At 32.0% G+C, this 23,976-nt stretch overlaps 1 protein-coding gene and 1 long non-coding RNA gene across 2 annotated transcripts in view; both read left to right on the forward strand.

The window, feature by feature from the left end:
- LOC143204521 (insulin-like growth factor 1 receptor) overlaps positions 1-23,976 on the forward strand; it is a 279,129-nt gene that overhangs the window by 170,544 nt on the left and 84,609 nt on the right. The window lies entirely within an intron of this gene.
- The window catches only part of LOC143204537 (uncharacterized), a 19,204-nt gene continuing 7,330 nt past the window's right edge, over positions 12,103-23,976 (forward strand). Inside the window, exons 1-2 of the long non-coding RNA XR_013007625.1 lie at positions 12,103-12,209; positions 22,491-22,592. This is a non-coding gene — a long non-coding RNA (uncharacterized LOC143204537). The remainder of the gene's footprint in view (positions 12,210-22,490; positions 22,593-23,976) is intronic.

Genomic DNA, 23,976 nt, shown 5'->3' on the forward strand with positions numbered 1-23,976 from the left:
GAATACACTGACCTATACCCAATATATTCGGGTGTTCGGCAGGGCAGTGTTCTCGACCCATTATTATATCTATTGTATACAGCTGACCTACCGACCTCAAGAAACACTACTGTTGCAACATATGTTGAAAATACAGCGTGTTTATCGTCACGCGAGTAACGAAAACGTGGTGTATCAAAACAAATGAGACAAAAACTACCCATGTAATATTCACCCTTTGTAGAAGAACATGTTCTCAGTAAAATTGAATAATCATAAAATACCGCAAGCAGACAACGTTAAATATCTGGGAATGCATGCATTTCGATTGACGTTTGACATGGGAAAAACATATAGTACCAAAACGGAAACAGCTTGGGATTAAACTAAACCACATGTATTGACTGATAGGGCGTAAATCTAAATTATCACTAGATAACAAGGTTTTTCTGTATAAGTCAATACTTAGGCCCATTTGGACCTATGGTATTGAACTGTGGGGTACTACAAGCAAGCCTAACATGTGTTTAGAGGTTCCAGAATAAAGTGTTGCGAGTCATCGATGTCCCATATTACGTGTCCAACAAGCTGATTCAGCGCGATATACCCATGGAGCCCATAACGAGTGTGATTCGGAGTGTTAGTGCGAAGTATTCTGAAGGACTCAGGTCATCCCAATTCACTTGACAAAGAGTTAAATGTGCGCGATGACAGTGAAGTGCGTAGGCTCAAACGCAAACTACCCTACGAATTGATTAATAGACACATAGAGTGAGATTTAATAATCTCTAGAATAGTTTTTAGAATAAGTTCGGATTGACTTTAAAATAAATTAGAATAGTATCTAGAATAAGATTTAGATTATAAGTTGTACAGTAGATCACTTCAGTAAGTGATCTTCTATAGGACAGGATAGCTATAATATATAACTGAAATCATACATTAATACTTATTGTCCACAGGCAGTTTGTTGACGTTCTAGGAGATTAACAAAAAAAATATTTTACTAATTGACTGATATACCAATCTCCTTGATTTTAGATCAAGCTAAGAGTATCCACCTGCTAACCAGTACAGTTTCTAGACTTTGAATCTAATCTGCTCTCCGTTATGTCTAACATGATTTTTCCAGTTTAAGCTACCATCGAGATGTATGCCGAGGTATTTAGCTGCTTCTGCTTGAGGAATGGGTATCCGTCAAGTGAAATAATTAGATTTTTGCCATTTCACCGCAACGCAAATTTAACATAGACAGATTTGGAGCTATTAAGCTGTATTTTCAAGTCTCTAGTCCATTTGTAGATTTTGTTGATTACTACTTTTTCTACAGACTTATATATCTTTTGCCATGATTACTTGTCATGTCATCGGCAAATATTACAAGTACTGCTTCTTTTGTTGTTAGGATATCAGCAGTGTAGAACAGATGCGTTATTTGCTTTAATTTATAGTTATAATACTTTAATATTAGTTTTAATTAAACATGGCGAATGCGCCAAAAATTGTCTGTTCCTAAATATGAAAATGAGGGCGACTTTTAAAGTCTCCATTACGAATTCATTAATTCTATTTCGTTAGTTCGTTCGTTCTTCCGAATGACGCACCGATATCGAGAAATCTTTTCAGTCGTCCAAGCGGCAAGTATTTTCAGCGTTATATAGGTTTGGGCCGTTGAACTCCATGCAAATGACACTAAGCCAACTAGATATTTGGCATAAATGTTTCTCGAAAATGGATTTCAACCGAGACAGAACGGGGAATAATATATTGTTCGTTAATTTGTGTTCCTTCAAATACGCCAAGGTAATAATTTCTTTTTTCTACTGTCTGTATAATGAAAACAAACTAACTACACGTAGATGAGGTTTAAGTAAAGTTTGCACATCAAACTATAGTAATAGAAACCAAATATTATTACGACCGAAATATGCCCCTTTCGAGGGTACGATAGAGCAGTGTTACCGGATTTATTGAAGTATTTACCGACGTCTGAATGTGAATTTAATATTCAAACAGGCGAACCGAACACAAATAGTAAGAAATCCGGTTTACAGGAACTGTTCGTTATATGGGTTACGTACAAAATAATGGATTATGAAGAGCACATTTCATATTCAGAACATAAATGTTAGGACCCTTTATATTTTGCGATGTATTTACAGTAAAGATACATGATAAAACTATAACATCGGTCTAGAGAATTTTTGCGCACGGGACATGTGTACCTAATTTTTGTTGCTTTTATATCTAGAAATAAGAATAATAACAAGAAATAGTTCCGCATTTGATTTTATATATGAAAATATGCTAAAAACGTATATACTACACGTATATTGTGTTCTACTATATACACACAATTTAGCTCAATACCTATCTAAACCTATTTAGTTATTTATAATATTATTTTAACTACTACTAACCGACTACTTTGAAGTCGTAGCCGAACCCAAACCGTTATCTTAATTTATATTTGTTTAGTTGATAATTTAATTTTTTGGATATGTCACAAAATTATATTAATATTCTTGTATTGTTTGGGTTCGGCACCGACTTCAGAGTGATCAGTGGGTAGTAGTAGTTGGTAATAGTATTGTAAATAGATAACTAGATTTAGGTAGGTATTAAGCTAAATTGTGTGTATATAGTAGAATATAAAATACGTGTAGTATATAGGTTAAATAAGGTTTTTGATTATTTTTATTTAGTTATTACAACAACTATTATGTACATATTATATTCTAAGATGTTTTTCTTGTGTTAAAAATTTATGTTTGATTATTTTTTAATTTTTAGTGAGTTCCTTATTTATTTTTTGAAGTCGGTTCAGTTTTTTATTTAATATTACAATAAGTAAGCCAAATAAAGGTGTACGAGGAAAAATAGAAATAAATAAACAATGATTGAAAATAAGAAGTGCTTCAGGCCCCGGGGTCCGATACATAGCCTAGGAGATTTGACAAATGTTCAAACTAAACAACAACAAAAATGTATTTTCCGTTACATCAACTCAGCAATAACATTACACACAAATATCTGATTATATTAGATAAAAAATTTGGAAAAACTTTGTACGTGCCTTGGAAAATTGAGCGTTCCCGTCGATTTCCCCGCTTCCCCTCAACGGATCCTGATTTGGTTTCAATGAGACCACCTCGGAAGTACACTCTTTGGAACAAAAAAAGAATTTTGAAAATTGACCCACACTTGACGGAAAAATCGACAAACATACATTAGAAAATCATTCGTGTCATGTTCAACAGAACCAGAACTCTGATAAACCCCCAAATATAATCCCCTATCAGGCTACTGGATATTCGAACATCAGAATAAAGTAAATTTCATTGTTTTAACCGCAATACCAATAACTCTGCTTGATTTTTTGGAAGATTCAAGTCATTGAGATCTTCAGAGTTGACGAGGTGTGGTATTTTTGGTTTAGATTCAATAGCGAATTTGGAATGTACCGATAGAGATGAACTCCATGATACCTGAGAGCTTGAGACTACCTTGAGAAAATAGTTGATTTTCCAATACACGAGGAGCATGTACAGCATTTTTTTCTGTATGAGGTACAGAAGCAGATATTGATGGTAGAAAATAACAATATGTATGATGGTCACTTAGTTCCCTCAAAATTGTTGGCACCACAAACTTCATTGCTCTTTTTTCACCTCTGTACCTGTTTACAATAAGACCTGTTACATTACTTAATGAAGAGATCCACACCCATTAAAGAAAGATAATAAACTCACCCTTCAGAACATATCTGCAAGAGTTACATGACACCTATTTAGCCCATTTTATGTTTTGATTTTTAACAGGTAGATTGAAGTAAACTAACTTAAATGTACTTACTTATTTGTACTTAAATCGTACTTTTTTCTCTATCTTTAATAAATTCATCAGCATCTCGTTTAAAAAATCAAAAAAAATATATAAAACGTGCGACTCTAGAAATTCTACCCCCGCCCTCTTAGTTCTCTTTTGATAACGACAGCTCGCAAAGACCGATATTAATTGGACGCGAAAATCAAATATGGTTAAATTGTTATAACTTTTTCGAAAGGCAATATATCAAGTAAAACCTACGGACAAGAAAATTTAATTTTTTTGTAGACCAGTATAATTGAACAACATTTTTATGAACTGGTTTTAATAATATTACATCCATAGCGAAGTATCACTTAATTGGGTAAGCATAACTGATTTTGCATTTGGCTTGTTGAAAAGTAATCACTATATAGTCACCATATTTTAAGACGCATGAATAATGGGAGATTTTTTAGAAGTTCTCCATCAATCATAGCTATGTATCGTCAATATATTTCTATGCTCTTGATCTGGGTTATGTGCAGATGCATAAATTAAAACATATAGTTTTACAAATCACCTCTGTATTGTAGGCTTGCCCTTTTCCAATGCTTCAATATAATTTTTTTATTGGCATTAAATATAACGCTATGTTCTATGTATGCATCATATCTCGTTCATTTAAAATGAATAAACGATCTTCTAATTTAAAGCACTTCCAAAAACAAACAACAATTAGTACAACTAATTGTATAAAAATATAAACGCAATTTACTGGTATAAAATATTAGTAAGGAATGAACACATTAAACACACGACATGCCACTAAATTGTCTCTTAGTTAAACAATACTCTTCTTTATTTCCTCATCCGATCTGATATGCGAAAAACAAACCTCTCTGTACTTATGCAGAGGTTTATAAGACATTCCGTTAAGTTTATCGTTATTTTCGTTTAAAACCCATTTCAAAGGGTTCATTCAGCCTTTTGGTGATCTGTCACATTCTTTAGAACTTACTGGTATCTTTACATATTATATGTTAATTTTAGACTATGTAATATATAGCAATTATGTATATTATTTGCAAGTTATTGTAATAATATTTTATTGTTTAATTGTACCGAGGAAAAAACAAAATAATATATCTAGCCATCAACGTAACTTGAGCTTTTAACATTAAATACGGTTCTCCGAAAGGCATTATCACATAATATGCGATATTCCATTGTTACTACCGTCAAAAACGGAGTTTCTAGCCAATACTTCCAGAAAATTTATAAATTACACAAAAAAAGAGTATGAAATATACCCAGATATGTTTTTTGTTTTATTTTTAAGTTTAAATAACAGATATAATAGGATTCTGTATATCAGGTTAATGTCCTCTATAGCTTGGCTGGCACATATACACTTTTTATTTTACATATATGTCGCTAAATTTTGTTGATACTCTTTTATCAACACAGAGATTATTGTGGACTTGATATAAACAGTTGCCAAAAGACAAAATGAAGAAATGGCCCATGAAGTAATTATAATTTCAATGACTGCGTAATTGATTATTTGTAATTATATTTTGTAAAAACCAATTCTAATACTAGCACTCACTATTATCACCGCAAAATCATCCATAAGCTCTATTCCAAAATATTATGAAACAATAATTATACATTAATGTACTAGTATGTATATAACTATTCATCCCTTATAATAAATATGTGCCCAAGATAACACATTACATGAGATTTTCCAGATAACTGTGAATAACTCAAGAAAACCGACGTATATATTTATTTATTTAACAGCTTTTTAATTAGTAATCACTAATTAACTTTGTTTAAAGTAACATTATTTAATAACAAAATGATTTTATAAATTCTGGTTAGGCTGTCCCAAGTTACTGAATAACTTTAGTACGTTTTACTTTATAATATAATTTCTTGGGATTGTTCTTTATTTAATTGTATTGTTATTATCCTTTAGCAATTGAAAATTCTTTTTGTGTCTCGAAAACAGATACTAACACTTTCTTGGTCAGTTTCTGGAGCACTAAGAGTATTTTTTGAATCTTATTCTTATTCAGAACTATAGAGATAAGTTCGAATGTCATTTATAAAGACTAATGCATAGTCAAAATAATTTAATTCTGTTTAAAGTTTGTCAAATATCACCAGAATTAGAACTCCAAATGTTACATTTTCATTCTATATACCTGTTAAGTAAATAACTGTACTAAATAATAAACCTAATGTTACAAAATCAAAAAACAAAACACAAATGACAACATTTCTTGAACAACTAGCCATAAATTTAAATTAAAAACGGTTGACGTTACTGAAGTTGAATTATGCTGAAGGATTGTGTTTTATGCTGGAGACAGATTCTCGTTTTTATTCATCAATAGACACAGATAAGCTGGAAAAAAGTCCTTTATCTGCGAAAAAGATAAAACGTGCAGATGGAAAGGGAAATTGATTACAGAAAAGCCGAGAAAAACTGTCAAGGTAGATAATAATTAATAAAAGGAAGAAATAAAGAACGTTTATATGGAGACATTTTTATGAATGTTCCTTTTGAAGTTAAATTGATAATTAATTTAAAAGATCTGTTATAAAAGTTGAATTTTATAGCTAATTATCTCTTTTAGAAACTTCAATAAATATAAGAATGAAAATATAATAGCTTAGTATAAAAAAATTATTCATTATTACATATTAGCGCTTCATTTTATTCATACTTTGTCCTGTGTTATGGCTAATTAATTTAATTACTAATTAACTTTCTCTTGGGCTTAAGTTGATTAGTTTTCGAAAAAGGGAAACCGTTTATCGTTAAAATGCTTAATTATATAATTTATCTGGAATGCGTTGCAGTGCTACAAAAAATATTGTTGAATTGTTTATAAATATATTTCCATATGATTTTCCATCTCACAAATAGGTTAACGTATCCAGACACGTTGGACAGTCACTTACATTTTTTCATATGTAATGCGAAAACTTCAACTCCTTTTTTTCCATAGCTTAATTCACAATCTTCCTAAAATAGTAAATATCAGACAATAACGGACAATATATTAAATAAAGAACATTTTATTAATTTGTCTTTATGATGTTTCAAGATTTGAAGAATAGAATGAAATTAAATAACATTTATACTATTTAAATCGAAATACAATTAATTATTTCATATATAAAAGACTCCCGAATATTAAGTTAAGTCATTCTCTGCCTGTAGGATATTTTTTTAGTTGAAAGGAAAAACAACTATAGTAATACCACTACCAATCATATAGACGTGTATACATGTAAACATACTGTAGTAATAATTCGTCTGTATTGAAAAAATAACGATTCCTTTTTGTAAAGCGTAGATTGTATTTTAAATGTGTGTGATTGATTGACATGTGGCAATGACTATTTAAATGAAAAAAATTAACACGTTATCATTAAAAGATATTACCATATGAAAAATAATTAATAAGTTCGATATCTAAAGCTATATTAATTAGATATCACGTTTTAAATTTAATACCCATGTGTTTTATAAACCTAGCTCGATATAAGGTTTAAAATAAAAAAACATGTAAATTTAATTTATTTATTTCAATAGAAATAGATGGTGATCTAATTCTAATATAATGTAAAACCTTATTCCTAAACACTTCATTCAACTTCATAAATTACAGCCATCGAAGCTATATCAGTGGGGCGATAAAACATATTCCTCCTGAAGGAACAACTAAAACATTTGCAATTGAGGATGTTCTAATCCGCTTTTATCAAAATTTTCATGATATAGCTATAAAATGGTTATATATGGCTGTATAAAATGGTTTCTCAACTTGAAGTGTCTACAAATTTCAATTATCTGAGCAACTAAAGCTAAGTAAGTTTCTATAAGCTATTACAGTTTACTGCAGCTTCAGTCCACCCTACATGGACCTACAGCTTGAACTGCTGAAACAAGAAATGTTTTACGTAACTACGAAACGATTTCCATTTCGTCCTTTTTCTTGATAAATAAGTTGATTCAACTTAAAATTGACTTAATTATGACCGACTTGATTGACTGTGGGTATGTGAAGGTCCCGATGTAGGTAATCAATCTTATAGTAGTTGGGTGCACCCACAATAGCTCTGTTCTGAAAATTTTGTATTTTATTTATATTACTCTTTGCAGAACATCCCCTAAATTGAACTCCGTATGTCCCTATAGGTTTCAGTAATTGCTTATATAATAGCAATTTATTATGTACTGATAATTGTGATTTTCGTCCAATTAGCCAGTGCATTTTCCTATATTTCAATTCCAGTTCTTTTCTTTTCTTCTTTATATGTTCCTTCCAGTGAATTTTTGCATCGAGATTCATTCCAAGTTATTTAGCGTTGTTGCTATATGGAATGATAGTGTTATTTAAAGTTATTAGTGCTTGTACGGTCTGTTTATAGGTGAACTGCACATGTCCAGATATATTTTCATTAATTTTTATTTATCAAGCTTGTGTCCAATTATTTATATTATCACTTGCGTGTTGTAATTTGCGTGTGACTTCTTCGCTATTGTCTCCGACAGCTATAATCGCAGTATCATCAGCAAATGTAGCCATCGTAATATTTTCCGTTTGTGATATATCACAAGTGTAGAGTAGATAAAACATTGGTCCCAGTGCACTTCCTTGTGGTACACCTGCTTTAGCTTCTTTTATTGTAGAGTAAGCTTCTTCTTGTTTAACTCTAAACATTCTGGTTGTAATGTATGATTTTAATAGTTCAGTATGTCGTTTTGGTAGCACTGTCTGTAGTTTATAAATAAAGCCTTCATGCCAAACCTTATCGAAAGCTTGTGCTACATCTAAGAATATAGCTGAGCATACTTTTTTACTTTCGCAGGCTCATTCAATAACATCTGTTATTCTGTGGACCTGGTCAATTGTTGAGTGATTGTTAATAAACCCAAACTGGTGTGTTGGTATTAGGTTTTTCTCTCTATGATCGGTTTTATTCGATTCAACAGGAGTTTTTCAAAACCTTAGATATTACTGGCAGCAGTGATATAGGTCTATAGGCTTTTAACCCGTTTGCTGACTTCCCAGGTTTTGGGATCATTATAATTTCCGCCATCTTCCAAATGTCTGGGACATATTTTAATCTAAACGCTGTATTGATCAAGTTGTTGAGTTTTATAATTCCCTTTCTTGGTAGTTTTTGCAGTAATTCTCCTGTTATTAAATCGTAGCCTGGTGATTTCCCGGGGTTAATGTCAGTTTTAATAACTTTGGTTAACTTCTTTTGCCGTGACTTATTCAATCATCGAATTTTTAGCTTCTATGTCCGGTAAACCATGTTCATTATTAGGTTCGTTTGGTTTGAAAGTTTTTTCTAGATATTCAGCAAATTCTTCCGCTTTTTGGTGATTGTGACATGCCCAATTCCCACATAAGTCTCTTATAGGTGGATTTCTCTTGAAAACTGTTTTGTCATATCTGTGACACATAAATCCTATTCTATATGTTAGAATAATATTGATGTGTAGAACATATTTATAGCATAAACATTTTTGTAGCATTTAAATATAAACAAATAATTCTTATTAACTTGCGAAAATAATGGGAATATTGTTGCTTTAGATGCAAGTTAGCATAAAAAGCAAATATCTTTGAAAATTATCAAAATCTTTGAATATGTAAAATGTTAAGCATGTGTATAAAATATATATCATATCATTGTGATATCCATTATTATGTCTGATATATTCTGGAAGTAAAAGTAAACTATACCAAATAATTATGTAGCAAGTCTCGGAAATAATAATATATAAACTATATTCAATTACAACATCTATCTTTTCCGTATGACAATGAATTATTCATATACCAATCGTTCAAATTAAAAAAAAATATCTAAATTATTATCAGTACATGTCAATCAATCGAGATCATTAAAAACACTTGTTCTTGGGTGATATAAATCTGTATTTATTTCATTCAGTACGAAATTTCGTTCATATATAGTTAACTGCTGTAAAAGCATGTATTGTTAAACATAAAAATGCCACATTTCCATCAAAAGCATGGAGAGAAAACGAAACCCATCATTGTTTATTGACATGTTTTGGAAAACCATAAATAACAAAAAAGATATTAAAAGCAGTAAAGTAATCGAAATTACTCCTTTTGGCCCCAGTCACAACGTCAATAAACTAGGTCTCCATAAAATCCTTCTGTATTCCCCCTTTCTGTTAATTATTACCCACCTTAACAGTTCTACGTGTCCCAATCAATTCCCGACAGACCTTGTTCGCCTTCCTATCTTTCTCTCTTATCTCTTTTCACGCAGATAAAGGACTTTTTCCTAGCTCGTAGCGACTGTGTGATGTGATTGATAAAAACGGGAATCTGTCACACATAAAATATGATCGCCGGAAATCGTACAAAATAAGGCCAACACTTTACAGAAAGATGGAAAAATTGATTATTTACTAATGAAAAGTCAATATTAATGACATGGAAATTATGTAATGTATTATAGAGTTATACAATAAAAATACTATCGTTGGGAACTATCGACTGAAAACAGTCGAAACGGTCGATAGTCGCAAAACAGTGGAATCAGTCGATACTTAAAAAACTAGCGACTGGAAACAGTAATTACTATATTCAGTCATATGCACGGTTCAGCTGATTTGTTCAATTCATGATGTCAGACGAAGATGACCGAACCCTTTATGGTATAAATTGTGAGAGAGACAAGAACGAAGTTAATTCACAAACTGATTTCGAATAACCGTAAATTCAAACTGAATGAAATAACAGATACTCTAAATATATCAACTGGACGTGTACATCATATCATTCACGAATATTTGGGTATGAGAAAGCTCTGTACAAAGTGGGAGCCGCGCGAGCTCACTTTTAACCAAAAACGACGAGGAGTTGATGATTCGGAGCAGTGTTTGAAGATGATTAAGCGTAATAAACCCGAACGATGCGTCGATATGTGATAATATATGAAACATGGCTCCATCCTTTCACTCCGAAGTCCAATCGACAGTGATCCGAGTGGATTGCACACGATGAACCCACTCCAAAGCGTGAGAAAACGCTACAGTCGGCTGGCAAGGTTATGACGTCTGTGTTTTGGGATGTGCATGGAATAATTTTCATTGACTACCTTGAAAATGGAAGGACCATCAACAGCGATCATTATATAGGGTTATTGGACCGGAAGGTCAAAATCAGTATCGCGTCACCAAGACAATGTACCGTGTCACAAGTCATTGAAAACGATGGCTTCGAATTGCTTCCTCATCCACTGTATTCTCCAGATCTGCACCCCCCCCCCTTACTATTTCCTGTTCTCAGGTCTCAAAGAAAATTTATCTCAAGAAAGGAAATCTCAAGAAAGATTACAGAATATATATATATATATATATATATATATATCTGGTTCTCAATTATTTGTGGAAGTCCAGTGAAGGTCTATATGGTGAGAAAATAAGTCGAATAATAAAATGCGTCTAAAATATTAAAAATAACAATTTTGTTGTCTCATACGAAGTGTCACTGTCGTTGTCATTAATATTTTCAATGTCACGAAGGATCGACCATTTTATTGGTTGTCAAATATTTATGGGTGAATATTTTGTTGTAAAAGATGTTCAATATTGATTAACACTACCTTCCGCTATAATCAATCAGCGATTAAAATTTATAGTATGTTAAATTTTAAGGATTGAGAAAATGGTAGGTCATTTTAATAAATATATTGATTCAATAACATCAATGTCAAGTGAAAAATAATGACATATACATTAAATATGATATAGCTATCTACTAATGCTGCGTACAAAGAAAGGCAACGACTGGGTTTGTTGCCTGTATCGGTTTTTTTCACTATCCATTTCGGAAAATCAGTTTTTTTGTTATCGTATAAACATAACTATTCCTTATACCATTTTCTTGTATACCCACTATTAACATCGACTTCCATTTCCCCTACTGTTAGGTTAGGACATATTTCCCCAGAGCCCGCTCAAGTAGGAAAGCTGATATTGTATTTCGTTGCGAAATATATCCTGCTATAAAGGCTGATTTCAATTTTAAATACATAAAAGTCTTCCCGACTATTTCCAGAATGTTTCGACCATAATTCGAATAAATAAAGTAACACTGATACTTTTTTAAAACTCGGACAGAGAAGTTCCAAAAAATAATTTCTTAAATACAAATGTGACAACTAAGATTTTACCAGAAATAAAATCAAATCTATTACATCAAATATCAATCAGAAAATGGCAATTCAGTCAGAATTAAGTGACGTTAATCATAAGACGTTTATGTTTTCTCACCATTATTTCGGCAGATGAATTTGGCTTTCCAAGTTTTGGTGTCCCCAAATGCCAACAGTCCACTGCTAAGGTAAGTAAGCTACAGCAATCCGTCTTTAGTCACATCTCAGTCCATTTTTAAGCACATTACATCCTGAACTGTAATGTTTCTACCAAGAATCCATGGTCTCAGCTTGTCTGATTTTCTTCATAAATAATTAAATAATCAAAATACATCATAAATAATGCCAAACAGTCTAAAATTATTTCCAAATTCAGTTCCAGAGCTGAAAAAAAAACAGACAAATACCAAAACGATATCATATACCCCACAAAAGTCCATGGTTTAACAAAAATTCTGCAGATAATGAAAAAAAAATGTTTTCCTGAGGCTATAACTCGTATATCACCAGATGACATCTGGTTGATGTGTAAAGTCAAACACATATGCCTCACATGCAAGAAGATATCTGGCCGTACAAGCTGATTAAGGTTACGTAACGAAACCTCTCATATTTTATTCAAATCTACGGCTATTGTTAGAATATACAAACGACTAGAGAAAAAATGCCGCCCATTATACCCCATCGAAAGAAGAATGAAATCATTTTAAAATCAGATGTATTTTGTTCCAAAGACTAATGAATCGGCCATTCCGTCGTTTGGTCCGATGCGTTTGAATACTTCAATAAATTATTTTTTAATGAAAATTCTTCTTTTATCGTTTATACATATTTATAGATATTGTCAGAATATTTTCTATCATGCTTGGTTAAGGTGTTTCAGTATTTTACATTATTTTACATTTATTTTAACTTTTCTACAAACATAGAATGTGTAAATTCTTTCTAAATCAGAGTTATCTAATTAAGTAGGTCAGCTTTAAAATAATCGATCTGTCGCATTTGCTCGTTAGGAACGTTAAGTTTAAAGAGTATATTTACTTAGTTTTCTTACTGGGTACTGCTATTTCAGTTTTATATGATAAAGTGGTGTGTTGGATGGCTTAATTATTTCAGTCTCCTATTTATATTACCACTCAATAATTTTATTCATGTTTATTAATCTGTATTGGTCTCGTTAACTTTAGTTATTCGTCTGGAGCCCCTTATTTATATTTCTATATCTAAAAAATGGTCTCCGAAGCAAGGGCGGGAAGTAGAAAGCCTATATAGTGACATGAACAAAGTGTAGTATAATTGGAACTGCTAAAACCGAATAAAACCGTTATTGCTTCCTATTATTTCATGTAGATGTCTGCCGATGTTAAATAAACAATTTAAATAAAATATTTTTAATAAAAAAATTGAACCGACTTCAAAAAATAAATAAGGAACTCACTAAAAATTAGATTATTACAAAAAAAACATTTTAAAATTCTACTACATACACACAATTTAGCTTAATACATACCTAAAGCTATTTATCTATTTACAATATTATTTTAACTACTACTAACTGGCTATTTTGTAATCAGTGCAGAAACCAAACAGTACTGTTAATTTGGATTTGTTTTGTTGGTAATTTAATTTTTTGTATATGTCACAAGATTACATTATTATTTTTGTATTTTTTGGGCTCAGCACCGACTTCAAAGTGATAAATTGATAGTTAAAATATTATTGTTAATAGATAAATAGGTTTAGGTAGGTATTAGGCTAAAATGTGTCTATATATTGTATGCAAAGATGGGACAAAATTGTAGAAAACAATCGACAATAATTGGATCAGCATATATGTACCAATTTTTCTAAATAAATTAAAAACTATAGCAAATTTATTTATATTTCGTCTAACGCTTCTATTAATATCCGATAGTAGTATTCATAGTTTCAATCTAAATCTCTTCATCTACCCATATGTCCATATTTACTTATTCATTATGCCATGACAACTTACCCTAATCTTTAATATTAAAAGCAAAGGACCTTACTTTTAAATGTCCTGATTGGAATTTTAAATCATTCTCTAATAGCAAACACCTATTAAATTAATTACTCCTACTTTGAAATCCGGAAAATGTTTGCCTTTTTATTAGCATTGTTCCAATTTAACACAGACAATCTCGCCAGTTTTACTTATTTAGGCTGATATATAATAAAAACGTTAATGAATTGCCCAATTTGTTTTTTTATGTTTCCCAATTTGGTACATTCAAGTAAGTTAGCATATTATTATTTAAAACGATTAGTTTCATTTATAAAAAAGAAATTAAACGTAATCAACTACTAAATATCAATCTTCGTTAGCTTTTCCCTCGACTAACCAACGCCTGACTTGTAAAGAGATAAATTACGATGGGTAGGCTTGCAAAAAAAGAATCTATCAACGTATCTTGATCGATTAAAGATTTATTGGATAATTAAATTGAGAGGAAATGAAATTATTTAATTTTACCACGGTAATCAAAGTCTAGTATTGTAATTATCATTGTTCATCGATATCGTATCGTTATATTCGCTTTGTTTAACGTCATGTGACTAGAAACTATAGTACAAACTCAAACAGTTTCGGGAATATGGTTATAAGAAGATAAATGATATTAAAATTCGAAGGATTGGCTCATATAGTATATCCAAAGAAGTTGTGAACATACGTCATCACGATGTTTAATGTATTGCCTGTCGCAGTTTGTAAATTCGATATAGAATCAGACAATATTTTCCTTCTCATTTTATTCCAGTTAAAAAGGGATGCAATGCTGATACGTTCGAACACGTAAACGAATGATCCTGTCAAAGTCATTCGGTTGTCAGACGCAAAATTCTTCAATATTTTAGTTATGACAACTACAGGTTATAAACCGGCAAACTTTGTTTTAACACTATGCTTGCTTTGATACGTGTCCAACCACTGATAGTGTTAGATATTTACTCAATAAATTACGCAGTTGTTTTATAAACTATTATAATGGGAAGTCCAAGTAAAGTCGTATCCCATATAGAGAAAAATTGAAATAAAGGAACAATGATTGAAAAAAGGAACGCTTCAGACCACGGGGTCCACTACCTAGCCTAGGAGATTTGACAAATGTTCTAATCAAACTATAACAAAAAGTTGTTGCCTCCGTCGGGAATCGAACCCACGTCCTCCGCATGTGAGCTGAACGGTCTACCTATTACCCCATAGAACCAATGGCCTACGTTATTTCTACGCCATTTCATATGATATGGTTAGTGCTTAAAAAGCAAACTTAATGGTTTTTACACTGAACTATTTCCGATTTTCCATTGCATCAGTTCAGTAATAACATTATATCCAAATATTTGATTCTGTTATATAAAAAATATGTGAAAGCTGTACATGCCTCTAAAATTTGAGGTTTTCCGTCGATTTCCTCCATTCCCCCAGCGGATCCTGACTTGGTTGAAATGCGATCAACTCGGAAGTGCACTCTTTCGAATAAAAAAAAGAATTTTGAAAATAGATCCATAGTTGGCAGAGAAATCGGTGAACACGCATTACCAATATATATACAGCCGAACATAAGACCTCCTCCTTTTTTGAAGTCGATTAAAAAATGGCGCTACGTTGCTCCGTAAACTCATTAAATAACGTATGATGCATCATTCTATTCTCGGAATACATATTAATAATCAGACCCTCAGTTTTTTACATAACCGGTCCTGACAGGAAAAAGTGCTCGTACCAAAACAATAGCAGGAGTTTCTGAAAGGCTTCAACAACCGGCCAAACTGGAGTGTCGTCATGTTTATCTACGCGCAATATAATTATACGTTCCGGACACTTATTTCAAATAAATAGATGAAAAATAGTTTGGAACAGTTCTGACAACTTCATAAAAATAACTGGTTTATATAGATAATTTGGTGTTTGGTGTGTTATTATTTCGTCATCAGTCAGGTTAGACGCGAGACAGGACCAATTAACTGGTCTGTTTGATCTTTTGCTTTTGTTGTTTATACTTTAAGTTACAAATATAATGTGCGTTTATTTGTTTATATCTAACAGGTCAATTTAAAAGTCCCCGGTCTACCAAAGTAGAATACATTATTTTGGCAAAATTAGTATTTTTTATTCAACATAATTCCCTTCAAGGGTGATACACTGATTATAGCGACCCTCCAACTTTTCGATACCATTTTTGTAGTACGATTTGTCCTTGTTTTAACGCAAAATTAGCATGGACAGATTTGGAACCATTAAGAAGAGAACTATATGGAACTGGAAAATTACAGTCCAGTCTGTAATCCATTTGTAGATCTTGTTGATCGCTAATTGTACGTTTTCAACAGCCTTAGACATATATTCATCTTTTTCTATGATAACTGTATCGTCGGCAAATGTTCCAAATGTTGTTTCTTTTGTTGTTGGGATATGAGCAGTATAGAGCAGACACAGGAGTGGTCCCAAAACACTAACCTATATTTCTTTAAATAACAATAAAATAAATGTGAAGAATGGCACATACCACTAAAGCAATAAAAAATTGGACAACATAATGAAAACGTTAATATGTAGAGAACTATTTCAATTTTAAGAGAGATCTGAACTGTACGTGCATATACCGACTAAGACAGCCCCAAATGCGGCCTGTTATCATTCACGACAAGGATGGAATCAGTAAATTGTTCACCTAAACTGACGAGGGATTAATCACGGACCACTATCAACATAATTAATCAATGTTTGCAACTTTAATAACGTTAAAGTGTGAAACAATAAATAATCGTCTTAACACTGTATCACTTGTTATTGAAATTTATATCGAAAAATAAAATTTTATCAATTTTTTGGCTAAATACTCGGGTGATAAAACCATCACTTCTGATATTCAACAAAATGTTTTCGCGATATCGCCGATAAAAATAAAGTTAAAGTCTGTATCAAGGACAAAACGATTCGTTTTAATCTTGACCCACATATGTCTCCCTTTCTAGCGCTATTTTCTTTTTGAAATCCAGACGATAATATTTCTAGGAAGGCGGACATTTTTTATTCAAAATCGATTTGGTTAAAACCATCATAATACAATAAGAAATTGGACGATTCATTAGCATTCTTCTCGGATAAAAGTCCGAATAAATCAAAGGATAATAAATGGAATACTTATCTTTCTTTGGGTCCAGAGAGAGAGGCCGCAAAGTATAAAAAAATGAAACAACGATCCGGAACATTGGCGAGATTAAGCGGTCTTTCGCTCGCCTGTTACGAAGATGCCGAACCAAATTTGTTCGCTTAAAATGTCCGTTGTTAAATTAGGTATACTGCAATCAAATATACCTCGCCGAATTTCGAATTATTAACGGTACTTAGGACGTGGAGTTGACTGGAAAGAGAATCAGCTCATGATAATTGTAATCGAAGTCCTATATACGGGGATAGTTGCCTACTGCTGTTAGTTATAGATAGTTACCCTGAGCAAAAATTATGAATATTCTGAGTTTCTTCATTTTAATCGGTGTTAACTAAATGGGGAGATAAAAAATAATCACATATTCTTATAATCATGTATTTGGCTAAACAATATTTTGATTTTTTGTATGGCACAACCATATTTTGTACTTACTTTTGATACAAAATTATTAACGTAAATTATCACAAATTGAATAAGGTGAATAAGGCTCCCTATTCGGTAATTATTTATTTTACGCATAGTATTGTTGTTATGGCTACATAATAATAGTTTTAATAAGGTATATAATTTATAATTCAGTTTTTTTTCTTACTTTTAGGAAATGTCTTAACTTTAATTAATATCACCTAGATGGCACAATCGTCTTTGGTACTAAACTCAAATACTTATTATCTTAAAAATAATTCCAATCCTTTTGCAGCTTCATCTTTCTTGTTTCTTTTTTTTTCTTGATTTTTTTTCTGGTTATATTAATGTTTATATTTATAACAGGTCAATTGAAAAGTCCCCGGCCTACCATAGTAAAACACATTTTTTGCCAAAATTAGTTTTTTTTATTCGACATAATTCCCTTCAAGGGTGATACACTGATTATAGCGACCCTCTAACTTTTCGATATTATTTTTGCAGTACGATTAGTCATTTGCTACAAGATAGGCCTCAGTTTCGTCGATCACCTCTTCATTCGAAAATCTCTTCCCAGCGAGCATTCTTTTGAGAACTGAGAACAGGAAATAGTCGCTTAGGGCCAAATCTGGAGAATGCGGAAGATAAGGAAGCAATTCGAAGCCCAATTAATGGATTTTTGCCATCTTTTCACTGACTTGTGACACGGTGCATTGTCTTGGTGAAGCAGCACTTTCTTTTTCTTCAAATATGGCCGTTTTTCGGCGATTTCGTCCTTAAACGGTCCAATAACGCTATATAATAGTCGCTGTTGATGGTCCTTCCTTTCTCAAAGTAGTCAGTTAAAATTATTCCAAGCGCATCCCAAAATACAGATGCCATAACCACCACCATAACCAATCCACTCGGATGACTGTCGACTGGACTTCGGAGTGAAATGATGGAGCCATATTTTATCCATTGTCACACATCAACACAAAAAGTCGGGTTTATTACGCTTGATCATCTTCAAGCACTGCTCCAAATCATCAACTCGTCGTTGTTATTGGTCAAAGGTGAGCTCACGCGGCACCCACTTTGCAAAGAGCTTTCTCATGCGCAAATATTCGTGGATGATATGATCTACACGTTTAGTTGATATTTTTAGAGCGTCTGCTATTTCATTTAATTTCAATTTACGGTCATACAAAATCATTTTGTGAATTTTTTAAATGTTTTCGTCGGTAACAACCTCTTTTGGGCGTACACTGCGTTCACTCATTTCACCACGTCTAAACTTAGCATACTAATCCTTGATGGTTGATTTTCTTGGGACAGTGTCCGGAAACTCGGCATCAAGCCAAGTTTTTGCTTGAACTGTATTTTTTCCCTTCAAAAAGCAATATTTTATCGACACGTGAAGTTCCTTTTTATTCATTTTTTTCACAATAACAAAAGTTGCTTCACTTCTGTCAAAATTATATACGCATCTTTTACTTTTTTACGGTTAACTAATACCGGATGGAAACATATGGAAAAGACTATATGGGGTTAATTCTAGTAGTGCCATCTATGTGTCAGGCCTGGGACTTTTCAATTGACCTGTTATTATAAAAATAATAATATATATACAAAGAACAATTATTTATAAACAGAAAACAGGAAAACGGACGGAAAACATATGTAAAATAAAAGAATATATAGACAGGGAAAAAGGACTGTCCTTTTGCATGCTAACGCGACGCAAGTGCGCCACCAACCCGTCGAGAATATCAATTGTTTAGTATTTAGCCATGACATACCTAAGAACTTAATTTAATTCTATTGGACTTAAATCTCACTTTCAAATAGATCCAACACCAATAAATATTCAACAAGTATTCATCACTTTTTGTTCCGAAATGGAAAAAATGCAACAACACCTTTTAGTATTCTAAACCCAAAATATCTTCAAAGTACGTCAGGTTTACCGATTTCTCAGCAAAAATCTAAATAAAAAACACGTTTTTAGTAAAGAAATCGAACATTTTTCAGAGAGATTAAGATCAGGGTATCTTTGCATGCTTTGTAGCACTCTGGGGTCCCAGTGAGCATATTTTTTGCGTATTTCTCGAATTTTCGTCGATAAATTATCGTAAATGTTATCGTAGATCAGTATTTCTTAAAAACTATTTATAGAGCGTCTGTCGTTGGTTATTAGTTATTCGTATAGTTTCTGGAAAAGCGGTGAAACCATTAATATATACAGCTCTACATTTCTAATATTTTGTTTACTAAGACATCCTTGACATTTTGCCAGAGTTGTTACGATCGTTCAGGTGATTGTTGGGGTCCCGAAAAAAAATCAGACGGTGAAAAGATGTAAAACACGTGAACTGGATTAGTGGATATTTCTAATAATTTTAAAATTATATAAAGGATTCAAAAATAAAAGAGTTAGTACCCATTATCTCTTCATGTACTCCAACTAAATGGTCATGTGTACTCTATGGGGTTATGGTGCATACTGGACAGTACACCCCAGCGAACGTGCTCGATGCGGAGCAACTCTAATTATAAAACAAAATAATTTTAACAAAAAAATTAAACCGACTTCAAAAAATAAATAACGAGCTCACTAAAAATTAAAAAATAATCAAACTTAGATTTTTAACACACAAAAAACGTTTTGAAATAAAAGATGTAGATAACAATCGTTGTAATAACTAAATAAAAATAAACAAAAACCTTATTTAACCTATCTACTACACGTATTTTATATTCTACTATATACACACAATTTAGCTTAATACTAGTGTTGGCAACTATCAACTGATATCGACTATTGACTGTTTAGTAAATGACTACTTTTTACTAGTGACTGTTTTCAGTCGCTATTTTCGGTCCAACTGATTTTGTTACTATTTACTATCGACTGTTTCAGTCGTGTACTTATTGTTAGTTGTTATTTGGTTCTGCTAGTTTCATTCGACTGATTTTTAACGTTCTGGCTCTGTCGTCCGAGCAGCGACCTTGACAAAAATGTACCCAATTTATGATTACATAGATTTGTATGTATTAATAGATATAGTTTTAGGATTTTTTGGTAATTTGCTTGTAAATAAGAATATATTGTATTGTGTTTAGTGTAGCAGCATTTTGGAACGATATTTTTCAAGGTTGTTAACGTAAGAGGGTAAAAAGATTAAAATTGTGAGTGATAAAAAGTAAAATACCTTTAACTTTATATGTATATATATATATATTAAAGTCTCCTTTTACCAACTATGAGTTTATCTGGACTGGGCCTTAACGTGGGCTCCGAACCACGGTCCTCAGACATCCAGCTTTACCCAGCGTGGTTACTGGCGTGACTGGGAACATTTTCCTTGTCGGATTTTACACCCTTGCCTAGAAGATTCACAAATTGTAAATAATCACAAACATAAATTTACGACCATGCTCCAGCAGGATTCGAACCCACGGCTACCGCAACAGTAGGAGGACCGTCCCATCGCCTTTACCACTACGCCACCAAACTGGCCAATTCTTTTTTTTTTCAACTGTTTTTATGACATTAATAGGTAATAATATTTCGATAATTGTCTCGATTTTTAGTAAAAAATACTTCCGTTCCATAATAAATAAAGCATTTATTTTATTTAAAAAAGCTCTAATAGTTTTTGTGCGATCATTTTTAATTATGTCACGAATTACTTTCTTTTATGATTAGGTGTATGTTTAATTTTTATTTAGTATTTATGGTTATTGTACATATTTAGTTTTTAGGTTTTCTTTTAGTTCTATTGTATTATCTATATTTATTATAGTATATTATTTTAAAATAGCAATTAACACATTAAAGTTAGTACGTGAATATGTAACATACATTTCTGTCTCGCTTATTCTACCGTTGGAAAATATAAGCACATAAAAATTAACTGCTCCAAGCAATTATCTCCGTCCTTTTCTCTCTCACAATTTATACAGGAAAGGGTTCGTACATCTTCATCTGACATCACGAATTGAACAAAACTGTCAAACCATGCATTGGACTGAAAATAGTCATTACTATTATTACATTACATATATTATTGTACGACTGTTTTCAGTGGTCCTCGCTACTTAATACCTACCTAAACTTATTTGTCATACAATATTATTTTAACTACTACCAACTGATAACTTTGAAGGCGATGAGGAGCCACATATTAGATTTGTTTTGTTCCTTTTTTTTTTCTTTTTTTTTATTACTCTTCGTTCTAGAGGAATATCGAGTTGTAGCACTTTATTTGAAATATAGTACGGAGCATCAACAATGGCTCGTAACACCTTATTTTGGAACCGTTGATCTATATTGTAAATCTCTAAATAGACCCTAAATAGTCCTGGAAGCTGATGGGTCTATAATATACAAATAAATAATTTAAATGAAGTTGTTGAGTTCTTTTAATCAGCATACATATTGAATATATTTTTTCTTTTGATTTGCAGACATTTATATGAAATCTTAAAACTTCTTTTTGCACAAATTCCATAAAAAGTGGCAAAAGGTTACTAATTAGTGTTTGAAACCTATGTTACAAAATCGCTTTCAATAACCTTAAACACGCAATTACTATTCCAACTTTTCAATTTTTTATAATTTAAAATTAAAGTTAAGATAGTTGACTGGTACTCGATAAAAAATAGTTAAAACCATATCGAATGGTGATAGCGATACGGTATTTACATCACCTTTAATAAAAATGTATTATTTTTTGTTTCGTTGACCAACCTGTTTCACCGGGTCATTTTTTATATATAAATTTATATAAACTACAATTAACCTAATAATTGCATCAGAAACAACGCTTCTAACAATAAAACTGCAATATTCCTTGGTATTTATTTATTTTTATTTTGTTACAGGTATGATCATCATCAAACTACACCAAAATAACAAGGTCGATGTAAGCAATGTTAGAATATCGATACAAAAAATGAAAAATTGTGCTAGTGATAGGAACAAAGGTAATTTTTTACATAATAAAAAGCGCTTTATAAATTTAGTGATAATAAAAAGCGCTTTATAAATTTAGTGATGTAGTGAGACATAGTGATATCCAGGAAGCAGTTTGTATACAACTCTCACTCCATTTTTGTATTTTTTCGTGTTTCACAGCCACTCTTCTAAAGATGCCAAAAAAGTATCTAATCAGCAAAGTGTTTTATGAATTTGGGGGACTCTAATCTCCATATTTTCCTTACTCAGCTTTTCTGTCAACCCTTCCTCCAATCCATTACACCGTACCTAAAACAGATGAAATGCATTACTACTAAAGTTTCTTATATGAATATGAAAATGCGGACTGAGAGGACAAATTTTCTTATTTTAAAATTTTGTTAATCTACAGTTGGAGAGCCGAAACAGTTTCTGTACTTCTGTTCCATCTAAACATGATGAAAACTGGATCCAGATTAAGTTTCCGTTTAACGTTTAATTAAATTAAATTAATTGACCGTTAATATAAATGCTTATTAGAGCTGTGAAATATAGAGTCTCCTACAATACGCAAGAATGACATATTGTAGGAACATGTTGTTTTCTGATTATTATCAATCAATCAAGGATAGTTTTTCGAACCCAAAATGCTACAATTTTAACTTTTTACGGCTACTTTCCGCTGGCTTTCGGCTTGTTTTTCTTGTTTTATGTGATTGTATATATATAATATAAGGTTTTTCAATGTGCCTTGTTCATATTTATGCTTCAAAAAGCATCTATTGAGAAAAAATTGCATAATACATAAATAAATTTTTCGTACTTCTTCAATATTTCGTAACTCTGCACTAGCCAACAGAATATCCCTAATAACTCTTGCAACATGTGGTCGACTGTTATCATTGCAAGAGGATGATTTTGCTTCTGCTACTCGCTATTACCAGTCTCCCTTGCAAGGATATCCTGCACAATTTATTCATTTGACGTCGACAGACATCTGCAGTACCATTTTAGCAGCTAATAACACAATACTATTTGCCAATACCATCATAACAAGTCAATGACAAGAGTTCCCGGCCTGACACATAAACGGCGCGACTAGAATTAAATCTGTTTTAATCTGTTTTCTAGTTAGCCATAACCCTCAAAAGATGCGTGTCGGATCATTAGTTCCTGAATTATAGCATTTTGAGTGAAGCAACTCTTGTTATTGTGAAAAAATAGATAAGAAAGAATTTCGCGTGTTGATAAAATATTGCTTTTTGAAGGAAAAAAATACAGTTGAAGCAAAAACTTGTATTGATGCCCAGTTTCCGGATATTGCGACAGAAAAATCAACCATCAAGGATTGGTATATAAAGTTTAGACGTGGTGAAATGAACACCGAAGACGGTGAACGCAGTGGACGCCCAA

The sequence above is a fragment of the Rhynchophorus ferrugineus genome, unplaced genomic scaffold (assembly GCF_030347505.1).
Source record: "Rhynchophorus ferrugineus isolate W39M unplaced genomic scaffold, kcgeb_rfMv2 rfM11, whole genome shotgun sequence".
NCBI lineage: Eukaryota > Metazoa > Arthropoda > Insecta > Coleoptera > Curculionidae > Rhynchophorus > Rhynchophorus ferrugineus.